At 38.5% G+C, this 16,195-nt stretch overlaps 1 protein-coding gene across 3 annotated transcripts in view; it reads left to right on the forward strand.

Moving 5' to 3' along the window:
• Positions 1-16,195, forward strand: part of PPP3CA (protein phosphatase 3 catalytic subunit alpha) — a 304,975-nt gene that overhangs the window by 32,391 nt on the left and 256,389 nt on the right. The gene's annotated exons all lie outside the window — the stretch shown is intronic.

Here is a 16,195-nt window from a genome sequence, read left to right on the forward strand (position 1 = left end):
TGAGAAACTCCAGAATTTGAACACTTGGTTTTTGACCCAACTTTGAGATGAAAAGTTAGAAGTTGGACATTTTTTTCATGAGACAGAATATTTGGAAATGTCAGCAGGTTTCATTTTGGCATTTTCAGTAGAAAAGAAACACTTTGCCATTGCATAAATTGAAATCTTTCATTTAAGTTGGTTGAACTGACCTGGAGCTCTTAGTTTGGAAATCAGTCACACATTAAACTGCATTCCTCTATTGTGGCATAATATTTACTTATTCACATCCCTCCTGGCATCCCCAACCCACCATATCATTAGCATTTATAATAGTGCTTTTTATTTGGACTGGTATGACATTTATGACTGTTTTGTACACAAAGATAATGATGCTCACTTTCTCTCCCCTGCACTTAACATAGTTGACTATATACTTCTATCTTACTGGGTTTCCGTCTTTTTTCTTTTTAAAGTGATCTAGAGAAAAATATGGTTTAGAAATTCTATATCTCTGCTTCTTTTCTCTTTCTTTATGGCTATATGGCTTTATGGCTATATGTTCACCTCAAGTCTTAAAAAAAGAAAAAGAAAATCCCATAACTCTGGCCCTGGTATAGCACAGCACTATTTTTCAGTGAAGTTCTGTTGGGAGTAGTGGTTTTTATAACTTACTTCTGAAAAGTACAGCATGTACTTCTGTTTTTCCTTGTGTTTGTAATGAGATCATTTGTACGTTCCCTAAGTAGCACTCGGTGTGATGTATTTTTTTGTGTTTGGATGGTTGAGCGGTGAATAAAAGTGAACTTCAAAGCTTTATAAAAAGTAATATCTGAGGACTAGATAGTGGACTGGAAACAATCCCTAAGTAAGGAGAAGCTTGCTCTGTGAGTAGGCCACGGTCCAGATCTGGATCCTGAGCCTGTCTAGTTCCTGCTTACTTCCCCTGCCTCCAAGAGAGGGAAGCAATCTTTGCCAGTCATGTACACAGCATGGATTATTTCCCCCTTTAAGTCAGTTCATTTGTGCTGGTTGGTGTATGTGGAGCATGGGGTTGGTGGGGGAATCGAGGCTCCATTCACTCCCTGTCCTTTCCTATCTGTGTCAGACTGGCTCCATAAAGGCTGCAGTCCTTGTGCTGGGACTTGTAATGTGGATTGCTTGCACTGGAGGATAAGGGGAATGGATTTAGGCATGTTGCTCCCCTGCACAGGTGCTGCAGTGGGCCACAGTATAGCCCCAAAGGAATATAAGAATATATGTTAAACATTTAAAACAAAACAAAACAAAACAAAACACCAACTCTTTTTTATAGAGAACAAAATGCCTGGGTGACACCAGGCTAGATTTTCGTTAAGATTTTAAATTCTTTTGTGTAAATTTTCCAATCAAGACCTTAATTCTTGCCTTGCAACACTTGATGTCACAAACTCCTAAAACAACTATGGGGAATACCCTTCCTGTTCAGTTTAGGTGTGAAGTATTATAACCCTGCTACCAAGATGAATATAGAATGATTAATTTAAATCTCAGTTGGTGCTGAAATATTTTTTGTTAATAATCTGGGATATTAAACAGTGGTGAATGTCATTTACCATGGGGAGATTTTAGAGTTTATTTTTTCTGTTTAGTTTTTAAATCTGCGGGTCACTTTATTAACTAAGTAATAGACCATTACATAAACGGATAACTGGAAACATTTATGAAAAAGGAATGGAAGGGGAGTTGGACAGGAAGTTGGGAGATCTGGGTTCTAATCCAGGTTCTAATCCAGGTTCTACCTGAGACCTGTTTTATGATCTTGGGTGAGTCATTTGATATCTTTCAATTTAGTTCCCATCTGCAAAATGGAGAGAATACCTACTTCATGGCGAGGTTCAGCTTAATCTGTTGACATTTCTAAAGTACTGTGGTATCCTTGAGATAGAAAGATCTATATAAAAGTGAAGTGATTATATTTTTTCTGCTCATTTTTAGTACATTTAAAACTCAAATTGTGACTTGGCTTTTTAACTCTTGTTGCATAATCCACATGGGCTGAAATCCTGTCCCTATTAAAGTCAAGGAATATATTTTTTATAGATTTCTGGCATGAGATACAAAATGTGTAATCCATATTTTTATAGGCATTTACCTGTTTCGACCTCCATTTGGTTCTGAATATAGTGATGCAATTGTGTGCACTCCTTAGTTGATTTAAGGACTGTGTGGTAAATCCATTTGATTGTCAAAAGCACAGTTTGCATCACACCACTCTTCTCATCTAGCACCTGCTCCAATTAAAATCACCGGGGTCAGGGTTCAACCCTGAAGCAGCGGTAACTTTGTAATGGGCTGTATCTTGTAGTTTGTCAACAGTGATACTGGCTTTAATTAAGATGGCAAAAATTAACCAGCTGCGTTGACGTAGTCCAGCTTCATTTCAGTCCCTTACTCAGTGGAATGCTCACAGAGGTTTTATTGTCCTATCTTCAAGGGGAGATGGCTTTGTTAATTGGGTGACATCCCCATTAGGTTTTCTTTCAATTCCAGTCAAGTTGTATGTTCTCTCTCTTGTACATGAAATTATTTGCTCTACTGTTTCTCTACTTAAGAAGGTTGTGTATAAATATTTTTTTGAAGGAAAAACTAAAATATTTAGATAGCTGCTTCCTCCATTCAGTCCAACACTAAAGAGGATATTTTTACTACCATGACACCAAGCCCTTAAACTAACTCATTTAGCCACTGCCCTAGTTTTTCCTTTCTCTCTGTGCCAAGATAATGGGGTTATGGAAAGCCATCCTTACACATGGCTCTCTTTCCATGTGACACGTCAGTATTAATTTTGCCGATGACATCACGTGTGTGTGGTATTGGAAGAGTACTGGAGACGAGAGTTTGCTGCCTGTCTGTGTGTGGAGGGAAATGCGGTAGTGTCTCTTTAAATATTGTACATTAACATTTTTTATAAAATATTTTATTGAAAATGCTTCCAAAATCTAGTTTATTTTGGGTAATCTACAAGTTGCCATATCCTATAGGCAGTCTCCATTGTTGACTGCTGTGGACTTTCAATTACGTTTGTGCTCCTAAGTCACTCAGATGCTTTTGAAAATCCTACCCAAAATATTCAGAACATTTTTGTTCAAGGAAAGCCATATCTTACTCTATGTCTTAGTTTGGTACTGTTAATATTTAATGTGTCTGCCAAATCCACTTCTTTGGTAGGACTAAATTTGCTTAGGGCTTTCAGACTAGATACATCCTTGCAAATCCTCAAGTCAGACACATCCAATAGACTGTGAACCTGTCCTTGAACTCCCTGATTGAGAACATGTTGGAATCACGGTCATTCCCATTTTGAACATCATGTGCTTAATAGCAATTTGTTCAACAAAGCAGTTGGGTAGGAGTCTTTTCTTTTCCCGCAGTGTCATGCAGGCTAAATAGTTCTTTGCACCATGCAGTTCTGAGCCTCCTGAATTAATGCAGCATTTCATATTTTATGAGAGAGACAATGCCATATGTGTGAGAGTCCATAGAACTTTCAAAATACACACCCACAGAACTCCTAGTGCTTTGTAGGGTTTGGCAAATATGGAGTGCTGTAAAAAAGTTGTTTGTTGGTATCAAAACACTGTGGACAAGTAGCTTAAAGCTTTCCATCTTGCAAGTCTGTTAAACACAGAATAATATACCACCCAGTCTGATAAGAACCTGTTTTCACCAGAACTTATTTGACATAGCAGATCAAAAGGACAGAAATATTTCTGTCCAAACTCAGCCTGGTATTCTGTCCGTATTCCCTCTGTCTATTTTTGCCTCACCTCAAAAATGAGTTGGGTAAATGAGGTTCTTCAGATGCAACATATGGCAGATGTACTCTTCAGGCTCTCACCCATAATGAACTTCTTGTTTAAGTCCCTTCAATATAAGCTAGTCTAAGTATGAAACTGAGAGCTGCATTTTCTCAATTTTTTTCTGCAGACTTCTTCTAAACCAGTCTGCTCGCCAGTTTGGCCCATTCTCTTTTTATCCTTTTTCTCTATAGACCAGGGGTGTGGCCTGAGGGGTTTGATTTAGTTTACCTTTCTTAAGTCTCTTCATCAGAATTCCTTAACTGCCCATTATATTCTGGAGGCTCCTTTTCATAGCAAATATCACTGCTACTGGGGAAGTCTCTAGACTGGGAGAATTCCTGGAGGTGACAAACTAATCAACAAATTTGTCTCCAGCTGTCATTACAAGGAGGGGAAAACCCTATTGGTACAAGGATGTGGGGGCTTGCAAAATGAGTATTTTATAGGGGAAATACAAGGCAATGTATCCTTATTCCCTGTTACTTACTGCATTCATCTGCAGAAATAGTATTTCAAAACTACAGGCATAATTCAAACTTTTTCAAAGTGCTTTTAAAGATTCCTGAGCTGCATACCTTCCTCCTCTTTTTTTAACGGTATTTACGGGTTTATAGAAGGCTCCTTTTATGCTTTCTAAATTGGAGCATAAGAGATTCTGGAAGCAACTGGAGAGAACAGCTTTTATTTGTCTTCCAAATAATGTGCCTGCTTTGAAGAGCCCCCTACCTCACAACAATGGCAGAGTAGTGTGTGTGCATAATTTTTTTTTTTTTTGCTCACTTTGACGCTCAGCATACTTGAATTACTACCCCCATCCATGTGAACTGAATAAATAAAACAGTCATGAGGAGAAGTAAGGACATTCTGTTCATGTGCTCACATGGATGCCTTGAAGTTGACCTGTAGCTCGCCAGCAGCCTTCCACACATGAGAATCAAAATGCAGTGTGTGATCAGGAGAACTAACGTGTGGTTTTAAGGGGAGAATACTTATTTTTTTCCTTAAATAGCGTGCACGATTATACCTTACAAAAGACAGGTTACAATAATACTTCCCATATACAGGGCTCTTCCTCTGTGGACCTCCAAGTATTTTATAAAATGCATGAACATTATCATCCCGTTTTACAGATTGAGAAATTTAGGCATGGCACTGAAATGAATTTCCCAGCATCACACAATAAGCCAAAATAGGGATGTAAATAGAATCCTACTCTTTATCAGGGTGGATAAAAATCAATGATTTAAAAAAATGGATTTTTTTAATTTAAATTTGGATTTTTTGATAGGTGTTTTCCTCAAAAAGCATTTTATCCAACGATAGTTTTAATTAAGATACATTATAGCTCAAAGATATCTCATCATGGAATAGGGTTTATAAATTCTAATTCTATAGTATGAGACAATATATTCATGTGATGTATAAGAGAAGTTTTGTAAATGAGTTCCAATAGTTCATGGATTAGGGACCCAATTTTATGGGGTTCCAGGGGTCTCTGTATAGATTATTTAGGTTAATCTTTCTATCTACCCAATGGGACTCAGTGCTCAGTCTAGAAGATGCCATCAAAAATGCCTAGTTTTGCAGTTCCTAAACTGTGGATGAAGTAACATGCTTGTTAACAGCAAAATGGTTTTAAATAAATAATATATAGAGGTGAGAAATAACAGACCGCAACTCTATTGTCCCTCTGCAAATTTGTGTACACAGAGTCAATCTCTTACCTCTCTCTAAAAGTGCAAAGTTTCAAAAAGTTCAATGAATAGAAGAAGATTGTTGGGGTTGGAATAGATCTGGACATGGAGAAGTCTGGAGATGAATGTGAGAAGCAAGGAACATGTGCTTTTTTGTTTAAAATATTGTATATTTGCTGTTGAAGAGAGAAATCCAGAATACTAAATATTGTTGTTTTATTTAACTAAAACAATTTAAATGTCTGTCTGGTGGTGATCTCCTAATACAGCCTGGCAAGAAAATCCTCCAAATATTAATGATAGTTCACTTCCCAATGACTTCATAAATATCTGTTTCAATTTCCTTTGGTAAATGAAATAACCAAACAGTCATTCATTTTCTGATATAGGGGTAAAACTAATCTGAAAACCTTTTTTAAAATAAATCACTTTAAAAATGTATAGTGTATACCTTCTAAAAATGAAAGCTATATCTATCCCTGAGTTGTGAAGAATATGTATTAAGATTATAACAACCAACAAGAATGCACTTTTATGTAGAAATCCATGATTAAATTGAGTCTTCCTGACTAGTGATTTAAATCATAATTTAAATTTGATGGTTAAATCAAATCCACCCTGCTCTTTATATTTTATAGTTTGGTTTTTTTAATTCATTTAAGAAACATAAATGGTGTCATAATGAAATGTATGAACTTATTTCTGACTGTTTTCTGATTTATGAGAAATAAAACATGAAAGCTGTTAATGGATCCTATTATCTGCGTTGGTTCTGTCAAGGTGAAGATGGGTTAAAAGTGTGTGTGTATGTGAGAGAGAGGGTAAAAAAAAGAATGAGTTATCTGGTGATGAGAGAATGAGTTTTCTTTTGGGATTTGCAAAAAAGGAATTCCGGTCAAGAGACTTGAAACAATACACTATTTAAGATTAAAAGTAAACAGAAATAGATCCAGCTATGAGTAATATTCATGATTCCATTTACAGACTTAATATTGGGCTTAGAACATCTTGGTTTTTTAATACAAGTGTTGTCTTAGTTGGGGCGGCTCTAGCCATTTCGCTGCCCCAAGCACGGCGGCACGCCGCGGGGGGCGCTCTGCCGGTCGCCGGTCCAGCGGCTCCAGTGCACCGGAGCCGCCTGCCGCCCTCCCGGCGACCGGCAGAGCGCCCCCCGCGGCGTGCCGCCCCAAGCACGTGCTTGGCGTGCTGGGGCCTGGAGCCGCCCCTGGTCTTAGTCTCTTTTATCTAATACTTTTGTAAACCTCAAAGGTGCATTTTTTTTTAAAAAAAAGGCATGTCCTGAATAGCTTGATGACCTCCTTTTTGAGAGTCTGTGTGCCTCCTTCCCTCCCCTCCTCTCCCCAATTCTGCATCTAAATGCTGAAAAAGTAGTAGGTTTCTCAGCTAAAAAAATATACCAGGGACTCCAAAGGCAAAAAGATTCCAGTCTCAGCTGTTAAAAACCTGATACTGGGATACTGTGGATAATATGCACTTCTGTGAGCAGTGTGAACCCTGCCACTGGTGACAGCTGACCTACTTACTCAAACCTTGTTGAAGGGAACTAGTCTTCCTCTCTGTGCCTTCAAGTACTGTGACATGCATGGCTGCCATTGCAGAGTTCTGGAGGCTGCTTAAACTGGCTCCTAGCAAAACAGTGTGCTGTACAATAAATCTTCAGTGTCTTTTAGTGTAATTTAGTGTAGTGGCAGTGTTTAAAAACAGCACCTTGGCAGTGTGTCAATGCATTGAGTAAGAAGAGTGGGAGGAGGAAGTAGGAGGAGCTGGGTTTGCAAGGACCCTTTGGCTGAAAATTTTTGTCTGTAGCAAGAGAGTGTCTCTAGTGGCTCTCTAAAAAGAGGCTGCAGTCACTTTTGCTCAGAAGGAAATTTTAATTTTTTTAGTCCTTACCACTTAAGTATTTCCCACTACCACTGAAGAAATTGCATTGTCAAAATGTTACCTCCAAAAAATGTGTACACACATCCCCTGCATGACTTCATTTTTTGTTTCAAAAAGTAAAAATTGTTTTAAATTACTTTAAGGCAAAGTAAGTGTGTGTGTGTGTGTGTGTGTGTGTGTGTGTGTGTGTGCGCGTGCGCGCACACAGACATTTGTATTGCAGTTGATTTGGAATATCTAATTGCTTTATTGTCTTATTCATTGTTAACTAATAGTTACGCCCCTTCCGATGTTAGTGGAGACATAGTACTTTGGAACCCAGATTTACCTTCTGAAGCATAGTGTGGAAAAGAGATGGCAAATGCAAGTCTGTAATAGTTATAACGTACTCCCCACAATTTGATCAGTGGCTGTTTGTCATTCATCATCTGAAGAGGCAGCCAATTCTGCTTTGTTTGCTTCTAGGAAAAGGAGATTTTTGAGAGCTTGGGGTCAGAGTGAAAATGATTCCAGAGTGAATTTGTGGGCAATTGTTTTCTATGCTTCGTTAGCTGTGGGGTGGGTTTTTTCAGGAGAGAGGAATACATATTTCACCATGTTTTTTGTCTTGTGAAGACAAAATAACAACTCTTATTAAACACCTACTGTTTTAATTGACTCCACTAATCTAAAACTGAAATTATGATCAAAATAGGGATTACCGGCTGAATAAATGAGGAAACCCCAACCTTAGTGGTTAAAACTTTCCTCTCTAATATCAAAAAGATTTTCTTTTCTTTTCTTTTCTTTTTGAGTATTTCAGGGCACATAAAAATATGGGATGAAACTGTGGTCTTACTGAAGTCAACAGCAAAACTCTCAATAGGGTCAGGATTTTGCCCCTCAAGCAGAATCCTCTGTGTGCAGTTGGAGGTTATGGTCTGGAAACCAGGAAGTCCCTTAGTTCTAAACACAGCCCTTACACAGAATCCCACTGTACATTTGGGAAGGCTGTTAGGAAGCTATTTCATGTTTGTAAAACATTCCGGAAGTTTTTAGAAGGTTTTTTTTTTTTCCTTCACTGTCACCCATGTGTTAGCAGTATGAAATCAGTCAGTCTGCAAAACTAATTGAAAGGAAATAAAAGGTTAAAGATAGCAGTATGTTACAATCTTTAATTTTTTTCTGTAATCTGTATACTGTAAGGAAGATATCCTGAAGCCTATCTTTAGGAATCATGATCAGACAGCAAGTTCTCATAACAATACATATGTCTTGTTTTTGAGCCACCATCACCGTACCAGTTTCAGATTTGCAATGTTTATTTGCTTTTTAAGAGTAATTTAAAGGTAGTGTAAACCAAATTTGGTATGTCCCCATTACCAGAATGGATGCACATGGGACCAGCTGACTCTTATACCACAGCACATAAAATAAAATATTTTAAATTGCCAAGGAGTAATTTTCTCCACCCTCCTCCCTTTTTTTAAATGTTCGAGTTTAACAAAGAAATTCTGAAGTTTAAGCTTAGGTGAGAAGAATAGTTCCAGTTTACAGCTGCACATAAGACAAATAGCTGTTAGGTGAAGTGATGAGACCTGCTTTCTCAGATTTTTTTTTTGGACTGTTATGATGTAGTGAGCTTTACATCTTTTGGACAACGTGCACTATATATACTGGCCACTTCAGAAAAAAAAATATATTTTTCATGAATAAGTCCTATTAAATGTTAATATTTTTAGTAATAAAAATCAATTTTATTACTAAGGAATAATGAAGAAATAGATCTGTTAATCAATACCTTGCCTGTTCTATAAAACTGGCTAAAGAATTACAAAGAACTATTTTGTATGATCGCGACAAAATACTTAAACTATTGGAATTTCATGGATGATAACTTTCAAGGAAATGTGCTTTACTATAAATATAGATTTTTTTATTTTATTTTAAGCTCCTGTGTTTTAAGGAGCCTGACAAAGTGAAGCTGTTGGGGTTTTTTTTTTTTTATTTTATTTTTTTTTCTTCCTCCCTACTCCTTTTCAAAATCACAGCTTTAGTTTTCAGGTTGAAATTAACATTTTAAGGTAAATAATCTCCCTCACCGCCCCTTTATTCATGATTTGAAATTTAACAAAACCCATCTCTTCCTGTACCATGGTATCTATGTAGGATACCATGTTTTGATGTGATATTGATGTAGTTTTAAGGGTATTAGACACAGTAACACATTTAAAGAATCTTTGAATTTTGTCTGGTGGGGACTTGAAAGTGGTACAATATAGTCTAGCCATGCATCAAACAATACTTCTTGTTAGAGGTAATTGCTCCACCTGTTCCAATTCTCAGACATGATCATTTAAAAAAAAAAGTTCATTATCTGAGAATTAAAAGGAAAGTAATGGTTTGCTCAGTGTACTTTGTTTTGTTTTCCATGGCCAATCAATATCTACCACAGAAGCTGGGAATTCATAACAATTTCTATGACAATAAAATCTTGAGTAAATCCTGAAAAAATAGAGTGCATTCATGAAATTGTAAAATAAGTACAACACTATAAAGTGTAGTTTTCAAACATAATTTTTCTATGGTAATTCAAATATGTAACAAACATGTTTTCTTAATCAGAAAACATTAATAAAACCAAATCTAATCCTACAAAGATGCATATGAGCAACTTTTACTCTGAAGTAAAGCTACTCATATGTGGTTGGAGAATTGGCCACTTACACCAGTGAAGTTAAAAGATTAAGTATGCTAAGCCAACTAAGCAAAATATGGAAAAAAGTGGGAAATACAAATACTGTACTTAAATTCTGATACGGAAAAGCATCTACGGAAGGCACTTAAACCCTTTTGAAATCACTGGGACTCAAGTGCATGCTTGTAGCACAGGTTAACATGCTTTTTTTTTAATTAGGACCATAATTTACGCCGGGGTAGGCAACATGCGAACTGATTTTCAGTGGCACTCACACTGCCCGGGTCCTGGGCACCAGTGGGCGGGGGGGAGGGGCTCTGCATTTTAATTTAATTTTAAATGAAGCTTCTTAAACATTTTAAAAACCTTATTTACTTTACATACAATAGTTTAATTACATATTATAGACTTATAGAAAGAGACCTTCTAAAAAACATTAAAATTATTACTGGCACGTGAAACCTTAAATTAGAGCGAGTAAATGAAGACTTGGCACACCACTTCTGAAAGGTTGCCGACCCCTGATTTACGCTATGAAGACAAGTGATGTACCTCCTATATTGTGGTATTTATATATAAGATCCTCAAATATTGTGTGTTTTAGAAATGATGGCTATATGTACTCTGAAGATTTTTAGAGTTTCTTCACTGAAGGTTGCTTGAAATGTGCCTCTTATTGGTATTGGAACCAGTGTTCAACAATTACTACTATAAACACAGTCTGAGCTCCCTCTACTGGCTGTGCAGCAGCAATTTACTAACTGCTTGTCTTGCACTGTCTGGCTATTTCATAGATTTGGGTGTCGGGGAATAGGGAGAGAAGTTGTAAATATGCCAGAATGCTTGTACACAAACAGGTACCATTTCTTGAGTAAAACTCCCTTGGGCCACAGTAGAAGCTTTGCTTGAGTAAAGACTGCATGGTTGGCCTGGTAGAATATGCATGATAATGTCAGGCTGAAGGGAAATATGTTGGCCAAGCAGAAAAGGATGAAGTCTATTGGGAGGAATGACACATTTTTCAAGTTTGCCAGCAGTAAGTTGTTAAACTTCTTAAAATGTACTTGGCAGCATTCCGTGGTACAGTTATATCATAGTTTTATGTCTGATGGTCTGGGTATCGTGCAGTGTAAAGCAGCCTGTGCCAGTAGGAGTGGGTAGAACTGTCCTTGTTTTTCTTAAATTGATATGAATTTCACAAGCTATGTTTTTCATAGTGTAGGGAGGTTTCCTTGGTACATTTATATCATAGTTTTATGTCTGAGGGTCTGGGTATCATGCAGTGTAAAGGAGCCTGTGCCAGGAGGAGTGGGTAGAACTGTCCTTGTTTTTCTTAAATTGATATGAATTTCACAAGCTATGTTTTTTTCATAGTGTCGGGAGGTATCACAATCTGTTTCAGATATTGATAGACACATCTCTCTTAATCAGGACAGCTGTCCTCTTGTAAGCAGTTGGGCCTAGCTGTTAAAATGTTCTGGGATAAAGATAGTTTCTGAGGCCCAAATGATTTTTCCAGAATTCCTTAATCAAGTGGGGAGCAGGGAAGTGGCGGGTGGGGGAAAGGGCGAAAGAGCAGTGAGTGCAGATTTTACTAGTTAGCTTCTGAACACTTAAAAAACCAAAATGAAGTCTCTCAGCCCATTGAAAGAGAGTGCGTTTATAGACGCAACTTTGTAGCATACCAGCCCAGCTCTCTGACTCTTTCTTTCCTTTGGGTATTTCCATACACTCCTCCTTTTAAGGGTCAAACCCTTCACTGTTTTGTCTAGTGAATCTATGGACGCCTGTATCCCAAATTCCCTGATCCCAGCACTGCCATCTCGGAGCAGGGCTCTGCAATTTGCAAGGGTAATGAAATCCCCTGTGTGGCCTCTGCACAGCCTGGCTAGCCCCCTTCCCCTCCCCGCCCACCAGTAGGACCCTAAAGCCTGGGGTTGGGGAAACACAGGACTTGCTGCTGGGAAAGTCACAGTAGGGGCTTTTTTTTTTCTTTTTTTAAGTCACCATTTGACATCAGTTACCTCCTATTCTTGATGCAGGAGGTAACTTGTATTCTAGCAATTGGTAAATATTTTTTTAATGGCTTAAGGCAGATAATGTCTATTTAATCCATGACAATGTAACACAATATTAAGTCACTGTTTTATGGCAAAGTTAAAAATGTAGGGCTGAGATAATGGTACTGTTTGTTATTGGGACCCTTGGCTCAGAGTAAAGAGATGAATCATAGAATCTCAGGGTTGGAAGGGACCTCAGGAGGTCATTTAGTCCAACCCCCTGCTCAAAGCAGGATCAAACCCAACTAAATCATCCCAGCCAGGGCTTTGTCAAGCCTGACCTTAAAAACCTCTAAGGAAGGAGATTCCACCACCTCCCTAGGTAACCCATTCCAGTGCTTCACCACCCTACTAGTGAAAACGTTTTTCCTAATGTCCAACCTAAACCTCCCCCTCTGCAACTTGAGACCATTACTCCTTGTTTTGTCATCTTCTACCACTGAGAACAGTCTAGATCCATCCTCTTTGGAACCTCCTTTCAGGTAGCAGCTATCAAATCCCCCCTCAATCTTCTCTTCTGCAGGCTAAACAAACTCAGTTCCCTCAGCCTCTCCTCGTAAGTCATGTGCTCCAGCCCCCTAATCATTTTTGTTGCCCTCCGCTGGAGTCTCTCCAATTTATCCACATCCTTCTTGTAGTGTGGGGCCCAAAACTGGACACAGTACTCCAAATGAGGCCTCACCAGTGCTGAATAGAGGGGAATGATCACATCCCTTGATCTGCTGGAAATGCCCCTACTTCTACAACCCAAAATGCCATTAGCCTTCTTGGCAACAAGGGCACACTGTTGACTCATACTCAGCTTTTTGTCCACTGTAACCCCTAGGTCCCTTTCTGCAGAACTGCTGCCCAGCCATTCGGTCCCTAATCTATAGCAGTGCATGGGATTCTTCCGTCCTAAATGCAGGACTCTGCACTTGTCCTTGTTGAACCTCATCATATTTCTTTTGGCCCAATCCTCTAATTTGTCTAGGTCCCTCTGTATCCTATCCCTACCCTCCAGTATCAACCACTCCTCCCAGTTTAGTGTCATCTGCAAACTTGCTAAGGGTGCAGTCCACACCATCCTCCAGATAGTTAATGAAGATATTGAACAAAACCGGCCCCAGCACCGACCCTTGGGGCACTCCACTTGATACCGGCTGCCAACTAGACATGGAACCATTGATCACTACCCGTTGAGCCCGACCATCTAGCCAGTTTTCTATCCACCTTACCGTCCATTCATCCAGCCCAGACTTCTTTAACTTGCTGGAAGAATACTGTGGGAGACTGTATCAAAAGCTTTGCTAAAGTCCAGAAATAGCACATCCACTGCTTTCCCCTCATCCACAGAGCCGGTTATCTCATCATAGAAGGCTATTAGGTTAGTCAGGCATGACTTGCCCTTGGTGAATCCATGCTGACTGTTCCTGATCACTTTCCCCTCCTTTAAGTGGTTCAGAATTGATTCCTTGAGGACCTGTTCCATGATTTTTCCAGGGACTGAGGTGAGACTGACTGGCCTGTAGTTCCCTGGATCTTCCTTCTTCCCTTTTTTAAAGATGGGCACTACATTAGCTTTTTTCCAGTCATCCAGGACCTCCCCCGATCGCCATGATTTTTCAAAGATAATGGCCAATGGCTCTGCAATCTCATCGGCCAACTCCTTTAGCACCCTCGGATGCAGTGCTATTTCTAAATAGAAAACAAGGCCTTAATATGACCAAAGTGCACATTTGATTCCCCTGCAGTGGTTTGCCCAGTGATACTAAAAACTGATGTATTTGAAACCAATATTTGATACTTTAATTTGATAGCAATTTTGGGTTACATCTTATATCATTTTGTATCATCTTATAAGTGATTGGAACACTTTTGTGAATGACTCCATAGGAAAATCGTCTTTGGTTTCAGTGCAGTCTTTCTGCATCTGACTTCAGCTGAGAGATAAATGATCTGTGGATTCATAAAACGTTAGGTTTCATCTGATATGGTCTTACATCTTTCTAATGTGCATTCTTGTTTTTTGTGAGCTAATGCATTAGTCAAGTAGCAGAATACAAAAAGCCAGATAAATCAGGTGAGGCTCCTTTGGCAGAGCACACACACAAAATGTCATAAATACCTTAGTGATAATGTCTCTTTAATGCCTTTGTGGGTTTTGTACCTTTTTTCTTTTATTAAAATACTTTTTAAATTGCAGCCACTCCTTAATCGACTTTATTTTGGATGGCAATTTAAACTTGCTTTTATTTAAAAATTTTAAGTTTCTATTAAGACTGGTATTAGCAAGAAAAATGTATATTTGACTAACGTAGTAAAAATACGGTACATTTTTGTGACATGCTAGAAGATGCTAACAGGGTTCTGTGCTAGGAGCTGTGCATTCATCATTGAGTGTTCATGCTTTCAAATATGACTTTTTCCCATTTAGCTGAGAGACAAACTTAGTGAGAATCTGTCTTAATTTAAGCATTGTGCTTTGCCATTTTTGAAGAATTTAGGTACCCAATGCAGCAGTTAAAATGGCTAATTTATTGCTACCTGTGAACAAAAGAACTGTATTTTAATCAATTTTTATTATTGTTACCTTGTAACAGTTTTTGCTGTCACAAATCCTAAACTTTTAAAACAAACCATAAACTTTTGGACTCACTTAAGATTTAGAATCTTACCTACATACCTCTTAGATAATCATGATTAACTATAATATAAGGATAGTAAATATTGCTTCTTGGTTACTGTTCAAGGAATGAGTGTTTGGAAGATTTCTAGTCCTGTAAACATTTGTACTGGTCCATGAAAGTATTCCTAGCTGTGATATTGTAGGTGAAGAGAGATATTGGACTTCTTGTTAGAACACACATTCTGATTACTATCTCATTTTCTTTACTCACCCCAGTTAAATGCTGTCATAATATTAGTAGCTGACCCAGCACATTGACTATTCAATTATTTATATACGATAGAACAATGTCAACAGGAGAGATTGAAAGAAACTGACTCAAGAATATACCATGGTCCATTGGTTAGAGCACTCAACTCAGCAGTATGAAACTCAGATTCAAATTCCTGGTGCACATCAGTGCACATCAGGCAGAGGGGGAGTTGAACCTGGGTCTCCTACATCTTGGGTGACTACCTGTGGGAATGCCTAGTTTGAGGACCCTGGTGGGGCTCAAGCATGAGATAGTGGCCTAGATGCCAAGACTGAGGCAGCTGTGTGCATGCTAATGTGCAGACCCCTTAGGCACCTGGGTATGCTAGATGGCAGCTGAGCAGTGGTTTTGAGGTTCTCAATGGCACCTAAAAGTTGGATATAGGCACCTAAAATGGCAGTTAGGAGCCGAAATCCTTTTATGGATCTGGGCCTGAGTATGTACCACTTGCTCTGTAGCCTTCGAAAGCTCTGATTCTTAGCTTTCCAAAGATATATGTAGCATATTATTCATTTATTTGCCTGGCAGGTCCCAAAACATAATTTGTTGTGTGGTCCCTTGGGATAGCAGTGCTTTTTAAGCACTTGAGGTGTAAATTTGTCAACTTTCAAACTAGTGGACTCCTCCTCATTCCTTGCAGTATTAGATTTAGAGTGAAGTGTTTTCTTTTTGCTTTGAAACTTTTAACCACCTATTTGGGTTTTTTTTTTTTTTTACTGTGAGGGATGGTCATGACTTTAATGGCTTTCATTAGACAGTACTAGTGTTTCCTTTGCTCTTTGTGATTTCTGTATTTAGTTCCCAGATACCTGACAATTTAAAAATTCAGTCTCTGAATTGAGGAATGTTTCAGTTCACAGTATGGGTTAAACTGAAATGTTTGCATGCTGCTGGTTACTATATGTTGCCAGGACTTCAGCAAGTGTATTTTCACTCTCCTGAATATTGGGATATCCCAGTTTCCAGCACAGTGTGGAAAAAGGGATTAAAAAGAGAAAAATTAGACACATCAAAAAGCCTTCAACTGCCGAGTGGTATTTTAAGAGTTTGTCAGCCTTGTAGTGTGGATGCTCTGACAACTTCTGGAAGCCAGATTGCATGAGCTTTGAAACATACAGGG

This window comes from Mauremys mutica, chromosome 5 (genome assembly GCF_020497125.1).
Source record: "Mauremys mutica isolate MM-2020 ecotype Southern chromosome 5, ASM2049712v1, whole genome shotgun sequence".
Lineage (NCBI taxonomy): Eukaryota > Metazoa > Chordata > Testudines > Geoemydidae > Mauremys > Mauremys mutica.